The sequence below is a fragment of the Phasianus colchicus genome, chromosome 9 (assembly GCF_987193195.1).
Source record: "Phasianus colchicus chromosome 9, bPhaCol1.hap1.1, whole genome shotgun sequence".
Lineage (NCBI taxonomy): Eukaryota > Metazoa > Chordata > Aves > Galliformes > Phasianidae > Phasianus > Phasianus colchicus.
The window spans coordinates 21,287,627-21,303,018 of NC_143444.1; the positions used below are offsets into that span (position 1 = coordinate 21,287,627).

At 36.4% G+C, this 15,392-nt stretch overlaps 1 long non-coding RNA gene across 2 annotated transcripts in view; it reads right to left on the minus strand.

Moving 5' to 3' along the window:
- LOC116236060 (uncharacterized) overlaps window positions 1-9,393 on the minus strand; it is a 48,123-nt gene extending 38,730 nt beyond the window's left edge. For both annotated transcript variants that reach the window (XR_016469285.1, XR_004168480.2), the window contains exon 1: window positions 9,321-9,393. This is a non-coding gene — a long non-coding RNA (uncharacterized LOC116236060). The remainder of the gene's footprint in view (window positions 1-9,320) is intronic.
- Between the last annotated feature and the right edge of the window lie 5,999 nt (window positions 9,394-15,392).

Below are 15,392 nucleotides of genomic sequence, written 5' to 3' on the forward strand. Positions count from 1 at the left end.
GAAACCCCAACTTTTTGGACATAAATAGCAGCCACTGAAAGACAGTAAATACCAATATTTTATGATCTCATCTCACTATTTTTCTTCTCTGTACCGCATCTCTGAAGTACCATGTTGAGTTTAAGAAGAGTCTCAGAACTGTTTTTGTATTAGCACTTTAGGGTAAAAAGCTATTTGGAGGACGAACACCAAAACATGAAACAAACCATTTTATTAGGAATTAAAAAGTTAGAAAAATATAACATCTCACATGGGTTCCTCTGTTAAGTAAATTACTTTTCTGGAAACAGTTCTTAAAAGCACAGCTCCAAGAAATGCTGACCATAAAAAACTATTTTATAAATATCAGAAACAATTCATTGTAAATAAGTACAGCCATGAGAATTAATAGGAATATTATTTCAGTCAAAGAATTCTGTGGCTAATGGTTTCAAGGTTTTTAAAAGGTTCAGTAACTGTTCAGAACATCTTGTGGTATGGAAGTGATCAAAGTTGTGATCACAACATAGACAAATCAAAGTCCAGAAGAGATGTCAGCAACATCTTCTTCCTGAAAACAGCAAAATCCGCAGCTATTCCCAACATGAAGGAAAAGTAAGCACAGCCAAAATGGACAAAGAGCAAAGTAAAGGGTGACCTTGACTTTTGCTTATAATGATAGCAGTGAGCAGAATATAAACCAAGACACACAGGAACAAGGAAGTTTTCAGACTCCTATCCACATGGCAATGAAACAGAAAGATCATTCGATACTAGTGTTACCACTTAAACACACACTTCAAATAGGTTTCTAAAATCATTTTCAGGTTTAAAAGGAAGTTCCTACCCAAGTCATGAATGAGATGTCACTGGCATGTCAATTCACTGACATTCAGACATTAGAAAGCAGGACTTTGTTTCTAAAGATCAAGTTCAGTGATAATATCACCCCCAGAAAAGAACTGGCCACTACAGCAGCCATATAACAAGTCTGTCTCAGGAATATTCTAGAGTCAGAGGTGATGCCAATATGTTTATTCCTTATTCCTTACATCATTTACCATTCCATTGCATGAAGCACTTGGCATCATTTGGCAGTACAACAGACACTCCCAGTACCATGACCAGGTTACTGCTTCCACCTTTAGAAATAAGGATTTAAAACAAAAAGAGACAGAATCTATAATCAAATTCTTTGGCCCTGTCTGTATGCAGACCGCCGTTCTGAATGGAATAGAAAGAAGAGTCAGGTCCCTGAAAAATATCACTAGTCATTGGGCCTAGCTACCAAACACCAGATGTGAAAATGTCACCAAGCCAGCAGGAGTGAGAGAGGTGATCATGCCTGTCTGTACTACATAACTATAAATTACCTGTGCATTTAAACAGCAGTCAGGTAAAATAAATAAAAAAGCCACATAACATATTTCCTATGAAAATCAGAGCAGGAAACAGCTCCCACAGAGGCTCACGCTTAATGGAGAGGAAAATCAGAGATGCTGCATTACACAGCCCATTCTCTAAGGAAGTCCCATGCGTGCTATTACACCAGCTACCACCAGAACTGAGGGTTTAGATCTCTCCTTCGCAATTATGTGACAATACTGCCACAGTGCTCACTAACAGTGACATGCAAATGCAGCATAACAAGCATAGCTGGCTTCCAATATATTAGTAAATAAACACTTTTGGAGAAATTCCTGACACTATTGTGTTAATATTTGAAATCATCTTTGGATACGTTTTTTTTTTTTTTTTTTTTTTTTTACATTTCACCTTACCTTTAAAGAAATAGTAAGAAACAGAAAAGCCATCAGATTAACTCTGAGGGGGTTTAACAAGGGCTTTAATAGCATATGAAGATGCAGGAGCTATTGGATTTCTGTTGTTTCTCTAAAGATCTTCCTAAGGCTTCGCACAGATGCCTGGAAAAATCTTTCCACTCCATCTTTATATAATGACAGTGTAGCAAAGAAAAGGGGAATGTTCTGTCATCCTCCTTCCTGAGGATGCACATCAAACAAGATAGCTTTCCTGTTCACAATCTATTTCTCAATTTTCAGAATTAACAACATCTGGGTTTCCCATGTCAACTCATAACATTTTAAAACTATTCTGAAATAAATGATCATTTTTCTACTGTTGAATATTCTGACCAAGGCCAAAGAGTAATTTCACAGTAATTGGAAACAAAACATTATTGATCGAGGAAAAAAATAGGAATTCAAAATTGAATTTTTTATTAAGTCAAAATGGATTTTGGTTTCAGTAATGTTACCAGAAAAGGTCAGCCTTCTCAGCGTAACTGGACTATTTCTGCCCAGGGCATGGTCCTATTTCTTACTTGCACTTCAGTCTCTTTCTGTAGATCACAAATGCAGGATTGGAAAGGACATTGTGATAAGCAGGTGAAAAATTACTTTATCACCTCTTAGTCTAATTCTTACAATTAAGGACAGAATAATTGGTTCAGTCTTTCTGATCATTCAGTTTTGATAGGTGAAATTGGTTTATCTTCATGGCTTTATTAAATGGACCACTTTGAAATTAACATCTAATAAATAAAAGCGTATTCTTACAGAAGCATAAAGCTTGTGTGTATGGCTTTATACCACAGGCTTCACAAATATTAGGCAGAACACCTAATTTAATCTATATCCATCCAGTTTGTTCAGAAATGAGACATGTGAACCTCATTATCTCAGCTCACTGAGTGGAAGCATCTCCAGCCTTAATAAATCTAGCTTTCATTTCTCAAGACAGTAATAAAGCACAGATCTCAGTAAACGAACCTTGTTTCATTAGCACAAATCCTTTGAATCCAGTGAAATTCTACCATTTTAAGGTTTTCCTCATGCAGAAATAACCTGAAACCAACGTTGCACAAATAGGAATGTTTCTCAATGTACAAACAGGAAGAAAAAAAAAATCATATCAGCTGCAGCAACTGCTACTTCACCAATAAGATATTTTTTCCAAAAATTATTTGAAACTGTTTTTCTCCTACTCTGATCCTGGTGAAAATGTGAAAAGTTATATCCTCCATCTGGATATCTCTTCTGAAATGATTTGCTATTGAATTACAGCCATCTTTGAAATTTTCTGATAAAATCAGATTTTTTTTAAATGAAAAAGAGGTTGCTCCTTTAGATTTCAGTAAGCAAGAGATACAGAAATTATAATGTTGCTATCAGGGCTTAGAAGAGTCCTTCATCAGTTTCGTATAAATGCTGTGCTTCCTTCTATGTTTTTGCTTCGGAACATAGAAAGCTACATTAAATTTCATTGTGACTTTTAAAAAGAAGTGTACAAAGATTTAGACAAATATTTCTCTACTTGAATTTCAGGGGGAAAAATAAGCATAAACATTCATCTGTATCCAAAACAACTCAGAATAAATGATACCACACAAGCTGTCACTAGTCCCTAAAACACCTCCAGACAACTCTTTTCTTTACAAAATCTGTAACAAAATGCAGAAATATCAGATGGTTACCAAGAATCAGATGCAATGTTTCTTAAAGATTCAAGCAGAATTGGAGCATAGTGGTCTTCTGATGGGCATTACCATTACTGGCAGTGCTTCACTTTCCTGGAAGCAAACTCTGGATACTTAATCTTTGTGAGAGCTAAGGAGTACCAAAGCTTTCAGTCAAAAATATATACCACAAATTATGTGAGAACTATTTTAGTAGGGATACAGGTAGTACAACAGACAAGATTCCACCCTTGTTCAAAATTACTATGCATAGAATGATGCATCATTTCATAAACAAGAAACTAAATGGACATAATACAGCATATAACTGTGTGCTAGCATCATAAGACATCAAAGCTAAAGTCTACATCTCCTACTCAGCCAGTAGTCATCACTGTGACTACTGAATGTGGACCATTCATGTACCAAGAGAATAAATAATCAACGAGAGCAAACAGAAAATAGTCACTGTATATGATAGCAAGAACTGACAATCCCACCTTCACTTCAAAAAGAGAATCTGAGCACAAAGTTGGTGTATTAAACACAAGTGTGATATCAAAACACCAAAAGGTTGCTAAGTCTGCTGTATCTGTGTAACATGTATTATATACAAATTTATATAAACATGTTTTTAGTGAAAAATTACCACATCTTTCTTCTGTTGCTTCTTTGGTCCTGAAGGACAATGCCTTCTACTCTAACACTGAAAAAGAGGAGCTGAAAACAAAGCAGGGAAGAGGTGAGAGAGCAAAGAGTAGGTAGGAAAGAGGAATGAGAAAAGAGAATAAGACAAAGTGAAATGGAGAGGGAAGAAGATAACTTGTCTTGATGTTTTCATCACTGCTGTTTCACTTCATTCTGGCTCCTAGCATAAATAACAAAATTGCTAGCTTTGAAGAGGAGGGAGGATGGTATGTTCACAGATGATTTGAAGAAGCTTTAGCCAGTTTTAGATTAGACAGAGGAGCAAACATGTAACTGAGCCTGCAAAACTAAGCCCTAGTGATAGAAGGTACACAGTAGAACTGTTGGCACATAGGACCTCTCAAAAAATCTATGAATACACTTACACAAAATAGAAAACCTATCACCATAACAAATAAAACAAAAGGTAATTATTCCATACACCTGTGTTCTGCTCATTAATTCACTGATTACACCCATGTGATTCAGTTTCGTTAGAAACCTGATACTCTCCATGACATCAGATATTTCCTGGCAAAACATTCACACTCAAGCGTGCTGAAATGTTGTTTTCTAATGCACGAATACATATGGAATAAATTTAGAATTTGAGCTTTGTGCCTTTGCTGCTGCTGTTCAAGGCCATGTTTTTGCTTCAAACTCAGGAATCAAGTAAATATAGACTCTGATTTCCTATTGGGTTTGCTTTATTATGGTTTTACTAATGCATTTTGTGCTGTAAGCACTTTCAAAGATGCATCTGACAACCTGTTCTACAGCAGAAGGTCCATTTATATGCCTTTCCTCAACAGTAGATTATTTGTGCTGAGGATGGCTTGCTCAAGGCGGATGTCTGCTCCTCTTTGTGAGGAGCAGTTTACAAATACTTAGGCTGGTATAAATTTGTATTTTAAAGGCCAGCTTCTCTGCTAATCTGTCAACTTGTGCCACTCCATCTCCTCTGTATGCTGAATGAATCAGAAAATAAAAGAGAACAACCAAACAGGAATTACATGTTGGCAAGCAGAAGTTAGTTTAATTTGAAGACTGAATGGTATCCCAACAACAAAAAACAACACAAAAAATTACAAATAATGAGGGAGATAAATACAGAAATGTGAATTTCAAACTTTAAGTCTGCAAAGCAAAACATAAGGGTAAAATATCACTAAACAAATCCCAGCTTTCAGGGAAAGATGCAAGAACTTCAAAGGATTCTATCGTTTTGCAAGAATTTGGGTATATCAACAGAGGTTTCACAGCATAAACAGAAGGGATAACAAGAGGACCAGTAACTCCAAGGAATTTTTCAGAGAAATGAAGAATAATATTAGAGCAGAAGATGAAAAGATAACATCTGAAAAGCAGTACAACTTATAAGTTTAAAGGCACACATTCTTGGCTTGACATTATAGAATACTCTAACACCCAAGCCAAGGGAGTAGTCAAAAGTGCCAAGAAGTTCCCAGATTGTAGCTGTGTTTTTCACATTTCTGCCACCTCTGGTTTTCTGGAATTCATAGTACTGTTGCTGTACAACAGATTTAAGCAACAAAGCTGTCCACTGATGCTTTTTAACAGTTCTTTTAAAAACTAAGTCTTAGTTAAAAGCAGATTCAAACTGGGAAATTGATAGTTTCAGCTATCTGCTCCCCAGCAATAAAAAAAAAAGGCAGCAGGAATGGGAATGTTAACTCTGAAGAATATATTACCTAAGATAACAGATTTAAACAAAGATCAAATATTATTTCTATGGGAATCCAAATGGTGCCATGGTTAAAGCACATAAGCAAGCATAAAAACACAATTCTTAAGAGAAAAAGAAAAAAGAAAAAGAAAAAAAAGGTAATAAGTCCTATATTATTTTTCCTTTACCCCCCAAAAAACAAATCAGAAATACACTACAACTAAGTGCTTGCCAGATATTATAGAACATCATGCAGTGGCATAATATTAAGCAGTTTTCATCAAAACATGGTTTAAGACAAATTTCTCCAGGTTATCTTTGACAGAGTTGATTGAATCACCTCTATGAACACACTAAAACATGCAGCATTACAAACTGCAAAGCTTAGTCCTAAAGTAAATACTGTCATTCGCTAAATCCTGATTTAACTGAAATCTCAAGTTAGGAATGCACTGTTTGCAAAGACTGGTAAAATTCCTGAGAAAATGCAAATGCAGAGGAAAGCAAAAATAAAACCCAAATAATGGGTGTCTGCACTTTAATGCTACTGTAGTACTCTATTTATTATACAACAGCAAACACTATCAGCGCAGATGGTAACAAAAGTTCGGCATTCCAGATAGATACAGAATTAATATATCCCTAAAACTGAGGAAGGATGAAGAAACATCAGTTTGAGAGTTGTGATCTCAAATGAGGACTAGCATACAGCATACTTAGCTGAGCAGAAAATCTAGAGGATTTATTTTCTCCTGACAGCTCTGAGGCTGTTTTAGGAACACCCCAGTTCCTCCCATGAGACGGGCATCACAGACAGTAACAGTCCATTAACTGGTAATTCAGGTAATGGAGTGCTTGTAAGCATTGTTAGCATTATGTGAGGAAATGCTCCCTTAAAATGCTGCTGGAGGGGAGCTGTGGAGTTGGCTATGATGGAAGGATACGCACACTAGCTCAATAATTTTTTTTTTACAGAAATTATCCTCCATAATGTCAGACTTGAACAGGTACACGATCAGTGAAGTTTTAAGTATTAAACCACTACCCATATTTTGTACACCAGGAACATTACTATACAGATACGTCACACAGACAACATTGTACTGGATACATACTTTCCAGGCTATGTAAAAGAATCCTAAAATAAAGTCAGGCCAAAAAAAATTCACCTTGGAGTTTCCCATTCCTTTTCAAAAAGGAAAAAAGTATTTCCTTCCAGCTGTCCTGTACAACTGCTTGCACAGTACATTAAGTTTCCAAACATCTCTTCTGTTAATTTGTTGACACAATGGCCAGCAAGATATTCTGAATCATTAACCAGGCCTAAACACTGTTTCTGTTTTATTTTACATAAACAAGTGGTTGGATGGTTTTATTTAATTCAGACACTCTAGAAATTATATGCTGTGCTTAAAGCATACTTGAGGGCAATTACATGAGACAGGATTTTCCTATTCTATGTTAAATCTATGGATCAGATGGAAAGCATGACCAGCTGCTTGTTTTCTTGTTCTGCTCTAGACCATGCCAGTCTTTTGAAAAAGAATTTTTCATTTTCCCCTTTCAAATATCTGAGGAACAGAGCATCTCTAGCTGTTACTGACATCACTCAGGCAGACATCAGCTGCTCCTCCCCACATGGGGAATATTACCATTGAAGCAAAATAAACCAGATGAACCAATGGCCCCACCAGAGCAGCATTTTGTGATTCCATCTTCCTTCATGGGTAACAGTTACCCATCAGGTGCTAGCTTCATAAACCCTTATGTCTCCATTGTACAGAGCTAGACTTTAAGCACTCTGTCATCATTTCAAAATTTAACAGATAAAGTGATTAGTTTGTACTGACTCCATCTGTTCATCTATGAACTTCTTCCTGCCAGGCTCGTAAAGCAGATGGGCAAGAACATTATACTCAATTGTTTTGGATTTTTCTACTGTTTTCTTAAAAACACCCAAAGCAAGCAGTAAAATTCATGCTGTTTACATCAAATACATGGGAGAGAATCCACTTATCCACTTACGATAATCTTGGAATGCAAAATTTGAAAAGGAAAATAGTGTAAGCCATTAGCAGATAAAAGCTATAATAAATATATAGTGAGTAAAATCTAAAGATATCACCTATCATAAACATACGTTCTAAGTAACTTTTTACTGTGCTTCCTCATGTCTTCAGAGGAAGTCCTTTAGATTTCATAAACAAAAGAAGTTCAGACATTGATGAAAGAGAAGTATTTGTTAGTATGACAAGCCCATTATTTAAAATGGCTCAGTTAATATTGAGCTCATAAGAATTCCTCCCCCACTTTCTCCCTCAGCAGGTTTTAACACGCATTAAGAAAACTGACTAAATCCCACAAATAATTTATCAATTCCTGTAATTTTGAAACATTAATAGAACTTTTACTCAATTAGCAATACCAATTCCTTTCACTGTGAATATAAATCAGTTTCAGTCACAATGCAAACCAAACATCAGGAATGTACTTTTTAATACATTTTTAAGCATAACTAATAAAACACACATAGTCCATCATATAAACATAAGTATCCAATACGAAACACCCCTTTAGGTCATCTTGATTACACAGCAATCTCAAGGATCTCCAGGCACACACAAAGGGAAGAAGAGAATGGCAGCTTCAACTCAAAGTTCTCCTATGTGGCTAGGGTAAACAGTTTGGGAGCAAAAATCATTTTATTGGAGCAGAACAGGAAGGAAGACCAGCAAACAGGCTCTCTGTAAAGTGCTTCCACCTATGAAAAGATGCCCTCTGGGCAGAGACTGCCTACTGGTCTGTCTGCAATCAGTACATCTCCCGTGAACTTAATGGGGTAAATGACACCAAACAGACTGGCATTCGTCAATAGCTCATACCTCTGCTTTCCATTGCTTGGGAGTGTGTAAATCTAGCCAAGAACTCTGTCTGCTTTAGAAAGTTGTATCTACTTTTACCCCTGACTTCATAGAGATCCACACTACCTTGTTTCACAACAAGCAGAATTTCCTCCACACCACATTTATGCTTTCTCCCATAAGTTTTTCCCATAGGACCTTCATAAGATTTTCCTTTATCACAGTCACAAATGCATTGTCATTCCAGCAAAAATTCTGCTTGGGTGCAAGCCTATGAAAGTCACTAGCTTATAGACACCTTTTCAGCTTACTTCTAATTGCATTTCATACTACATTTTTATGAGAGCAATGAAACCAAGGGCAAGCTCCTCTATTCCATCTATAAAAAATAAAAACTTTCATTAAAGACATAAAGTTTGTAAGGTTAAGCACTTAGAAGTTTGGGAACATTGAATTGATGCTTCCTTTACAGCCACAGCTTACATTGCACGTACATACACACTACAAAGCAACCTTGTAACAATTGGATAGATTAACATGATAGGAAAAGCTTTACAACAAAGCTGTGATGACAGAAAGACCAGCCTAATAGAAAGGTGCTACAAAGAAAAGGAAAAAGGTTACTCACTCATACTAGAAGATTCTGCATTCACAAGAGAAATCTTCACCAAGGAGGTATCTCCAGAAAGAGAAGCTTCCCCACTGGCAGTCAACCCTTAAAATGAGATCTGAGAGGTACAGCCAGATTCCATCCCTTCCAATCACACTGATGAATTGCCTACACCTGTGCTCCCAGGGTTGACAGGGTCCTTTCCCCAGGTGCTCAATCAGTGGTTCAGGCTATGACTCAACAGTTCCTGTACAAACCTTTAGCTATTCTTTCCACTGGCTTTGAGCCAAACGACATATCAATCTCCATCCCATCTCTACAGACAGCTGAGATGCTTCAGCTGAATTTTTCCAAAGAAAAACCCCCCACTGGAAGCCATTCAACATTATTTTTTCAAGTAAAAGATTAATATTTCAAACTCGCTTTAAAGCAAATGCAATTGGTTGTGCTTTGAGTTCTCTTAGATAGTCCCATTAAAAATCCTTTTACCTATTGTAAATATGTATGTAGACAACAAACTTTGCTGAGGATTCAAAGATACAGGAGTCATTAGGAGAAGAGGAAAAAACCAACAGCCAACATTTGCATACAGAAAACTAATAAAGGAAGGCATAAGAGCCACAAAGTTATTTCAGGACTAAAAGAGATCCTGCGGTATTTCTGATCCACATAGCTGCTCCTGATACCCACTTGAACAACCGTTACCCTAACTAATCATTTCTGGGATTTGCTTCAGATGCTGCAAATTCCCATTTAGCAGTGCTGACCCAATCCATGGTGTCCTGTTTCCTCTTCGAACTCAAGACAGAATACACTTACTTGCCCAGCAGGCCTGACTACCACCCATTTCTAATCTGTATTTCTGTTTTCTATTTTTCTTCCAGGCTAGGCATTCAACATAATACAACTGTTTCAGATTCACAGCAAAATAATAACCAGAGACAGGCATGTTTCTTCAGCTTTTTGGCCTAGGAACACGATCTAAATTCCTGCTCCATGTAACGCAATCTAGCAAGAGGTCTGTATTAAATTACACGAGAAGGATTTGCAAGAAAATCTCTCTTCTACAATTATTAAATCTACTACTAACTAATGTGATTGCAATATTATTTACATGACACAACTTTGACGTGTGATTACATAAAACTTTAGTATTTTAATTCCACTAATTGACCAGATTTTGAGTACACTTTTTCTTTCCATGTTCATTTCAACCAGACATATCAGTTCTGAGACAATTTCTTGAATTCAAGACCATCTACTGAATTCCATTTACAATACATGTGCTTACCTTACAAAGCCCTACTCTGCATTTACACTGCTTCTAGTACTTCTAATCTATTTGCAGTTAGATATCACTCCAGTTCACACTGCAGCATCAAGAGCTGGCATATCCTTAAACTATTGGGTTTTGATTTTTTTCCATTAAATGCTTTTATTTTCATCATTCTGAAAATAGAATCAAACCCACTAATCTTCCTGCAGATTTAATCATGCTTCCTTAGTTTCAATCATAATTTAAAATCATTCTAATACCTAATACATATCTTCCCAAAGAAAACCAATTTTTTTTGTCTTCAACATATCACAAAGGAGATTAAAAAAATTACCCTGCTTTATCAATCACAGCTACAGCTGAGGTACATATAGGCATCTGACAACAGTCAGACAGTATTTTGTTAATGGCTTCCAGGTAGCACATCCTTTTCCAGTTCCTTGTGGATTTTACAATTTGAACTCTGAGTTTATATAAACTGCTGTCATACAAACTGTTCGCCTCCTACCAAGAAACCACAACTTCAGTAATTGAAATACAGGTCTGAAATATATTCATCAATTTTATCTTTCAGTAAATAATGCTCTAATCACCATACAAATTCATTTCCTAACATGCAATTTCTTGTGAAAGCAACAGGGAGGTTAACTTCCTTTGAAAGAAGCTGGATTTAGCCTTCAGAGCCCTGTCATTCTCTGAGGTTCTTTGCATTTCAACTGCAAAACTTCACAGGGCTTTTTTAAGGCTAAGCTTAAATTATAGTGAAAAAATTAAAACAACATGAGCCTCTTTGTCTGTTTTAGCTTTATATCATTAAACATCTGTAGATTCATTATTGGTTTTACTGAGATACAGTTGAAGGTGGATTCCTTTGTCTTCTCATCAAGAATAATTATGTTAAGCTGAGATGCTCATCATTAAAACCTATCTGCATGGCTTCAGTGCTCAAAAATACTTCTGAACATTCAAGTGATTCAGAAGTGTTTATTTGCTCATAAAAATAAAATCAAATAAATATAAAATGTAAAAAAAAAAGAATGGCATCAATACAGAAGACAGTGCTTGAGTTTCCATTGTGGAGAATGCAGGTAAGATGCAGCAAAGTTGATATCAATCTCTTGGCCAAAGAGAAAGAAAGCCTTCCCTGTGATGAAAGTGATGATGCAGTTGTTATTTATGTCTCCCCCAGCAGAGAGCTATTTCTGTTCAGTATAGCCTTCCAATTGGTGGATGCCCCATCCTTAGAGACACTCAAGGTCAGGCTGGGCCTGACTCTAAGCACCTGTTCAAGCTGCAGGTGTTCCTGTTCGTTGCAGAGGAGTAAGACAAGTTGGCCTTTAAGAGTCCTTTCCAACTCAATGATTCTATGATACCTCAGTTTCTTCAAACACTTTTACCTTTCAACAGCAAATGATGAAGGTCTGGAGGTGAAACAGCTGATGAGACTGGGTACTGCTATATTCAAAACTGCTGACCAAACTGCAGTTTTACTGTCCTAAAGTACCCCAGGGCAGGAAATACCAGCATCTCAAGTAAATGAAGAACTCCTTATCTTCTGAGACCTGTAGCTACCTTCCACACTTGTTTGAGAGATTTGCCTGTTCTGACTGCTCAGAGTCAATAATGCCTGAGCTAACAGAAAAAAATTAGTTATTCCTCTCAGGTGGCCTTTAGCAACAAGGGTCACAAGAGGCATACCCTATTCTAATTGCCCTCTGGGTAGCATATTCTCATAGAGTTGTGTTTCAGGTGAAAAGATTCATTATTAAAATAAAAATTACTACATCAGAATTTTGTATCCTTCTTCACAATTAGAAGAACTCATATAAAATGCACCACCGCCACTTCAGAGCCACCTGTCAGAGCATAAACAAAAGATTTTGCCTACCTCAGAAATTGTGTAGTTGATCTACTGATGCTGGAGGCTTGCAGGGTTTTCATTTGCTCCATCCAGCCCAGTAGCTCTTCTCCCACTGGGGACAAAGCACATCATGCATTGCATGGCTGCTTAGCTTGACAGTGTCATCCTCTATAGAGCTTCCATGGTCCAGCCACTGGCACTCCCAGAGCATCACATCCTGGCCGCAGCAGTGTCCACAAGAGGAACATGAGAACTGACAAGCAGAACTTGCCTGGGGTCCTTCCAGAGCAATCTGCAGCATGAAGAAGATGGGGAAGAATTGCCATATTGCCTTGTGTCCTTGTGAGAGCAAAATCATGACTGGTGACTCTTGTGGTTTGAATTCTGCTGGCATGTGGATGACAACTATCATTTAACCTACTTTATACATTTTATCTCTAGCCAAGTTTTGTCCTTGTTTGGAGATGTGGATTAAGATATGGGGATATGCACCAGGCTCATCCATTCAGGCTGTGGTTCTGGACTTCGCTGAAAGCCATTTTGAAATCCAAGAAGACCACAACTGTAACATTATCCATCTGTTCTTTGCATTATTTCCCCAGGGTTAAGTGTGCTAGATGACATCACACTCAAGATTTTTACCTTTTATGAAGTTATGTTGGCTTGGTTTTATCATCCAGTATTATTCCATATGGTTCATGACCTCACTTCTTGTTAACTTACTCAGGATCTGAGCTTAGCACTAGCATTGAGATCATTCAGACATGTACTTACAACAGCCCAAGATCACTCTTGATTTATTTTTTATTTACATCTTCCAAGCTTCTCCTATGGAAGGAAATAAAAAATGCATGCAAATAATAATTTTTAATATCATCAGCTGTACCAGTTGATCTCACTGAAATGACTGCTTTATTACATTTCACTGCTCAATGTAACAGCAAGATGGCTGTAATTCTATATTTCTATGGAAAATATGAGTTGCACTGACACATATGTATTAGTTCTAGTCCCTGCTACTGACTCTATAACTCCAAAATTAGTAACTTTTCTCATTTTCATAGCTGAGAAAGTGAAATGATCTAAGCCAGTTGTGGCAGTATATATGACTGCACAACACTAATTACTGTACTGACAGGAACCACTGCCCCTTCCACCACAGTTCAGTTACCTTTAACATTTCCACAGCATTACACATAGTCTCTGGGGAATAAAACAAACCAAAAATATAAACAAAAACCAAACCACAAAACAGTCATTACTTATATTTCTGTGTAACCTTAAAAATACTTTGTCTCAAAATGTTATTTTTCTGCAACACCTGAAAATCAGTCCCTTCTGATGAACCACTGATATTTTGGCACTACCAGAACTATTTACAGCACAAGCTGTATAGAGCAAATAGTACATAGATGTAGTAAGTGACTTTTCCATCATCATGATGTCAGTTTCACAATATTTGGTGTTCTTGTTTGTTTGTTTCATCAAATTAGCATCCTTCTGAATTAGTTACAGTGACAAGAATAATTCTTAATAAGGAAAAAGTATGCGAGGTAGAAGAATAATTACTGCTTAAAGTAGTAAAACTTAGTAAAAATCTGCTGAAACTTAGTAAAAAGTCTAGTTTCTGCTTGATGATCTGAAGTGTCTTTAAAAGGAAAGCAACATTTTTATATATGAATAATGCTAACTTTCACTTGACAGTTGCCTCTTCTTACTTAGAAAACACAAATACTTTAAGATTATGAAAGTTCCTGTGAGAAATCCATTTCTCCTGCATTTACTGGCACACCATCACTTGCATTAATTTCAGATCACTGAATGCATATCAACTTTTCTTGGAAAATCAGTTATTTCCCAAGATTTCATGTAAGCAGAAACACACCTGCTAAACATGGAAGTGAGATGAAGCAGCGAGAGATATTTATTGACATCTACCTGTGTCAAGTTGCAACTTACTTAGTAGAAGGAAGTCATTTAAGCATATATTAATATTTTTTCAAACACAGAATGATTTACTGTAGCTCTGTTGAACTTTCTGGTACTGAAAACTTCCATCAAAGATATTACAAACTCAGCCACTGAATTTGAGAGGAACAAGATTGCAGTTAGCACTCCAAATAAAATGTGTGATTAAACATTACAAACACTTTAAAAATCACTTCACTGTTCCTGTTAAAACAAACCAATAAAACACTCCAGCCTAAAAATGTCAGTGTCTCACTGAAGTGGCTTAATGGTTTCTTGGAAGAAAAGATTACCGAAAGGATACACAAAAAGACTAATATTTCTGTAAAAAAAATAAAAGTATTTCTTGCATGAAATACATACATGAGAATAGTTTATCCAGCTTTGAATACTAAATAATCTAAACCACTATGCTTTATTCTGGTCATTAGCTCTTACTTATACACAATAGAAAGCTTACCCAAAAAGCAGGTGCACAGGCAATGTTGATATGACACAAAAAAGCATTGCCCTGCAACTATAATTCTTTGATCTTGCAGATTTCAAACAGCAGAAAATAATTAAAAGAGGTCATTTCTTTTGTGTAGTTTATTTTAAAATTTTTATTTTAATCTAAATAATTTTACTTTAACAGTTATTGCATTTTTTCTTGTAGATTTTTGTACAGTGCCCAAGATCTCTTTCCATTTGCATAATGTGAGGCCTTGCATGTTTCTGCAAAAGTGGAGGCAGGGGATCACTGCAATAATAAGGTGCTATTTACATCTTGTCAGGTTTAGACACCTCCAATTCTTTAAATGAAATGCTAAAGGACTATTTTATAAAGATCTCAGTGAGAAGGCAAGTTGCAGTTTTTACCATTGCCTTTCCAAGCACTACTAGTCTGCTGGTTTATGATTCTACTGACCATAACATAACAGTAGGAATTAAACATATTCACCAAGAAACACATAAAATGTGGGCACATTTGGAAGAGATAAATCTG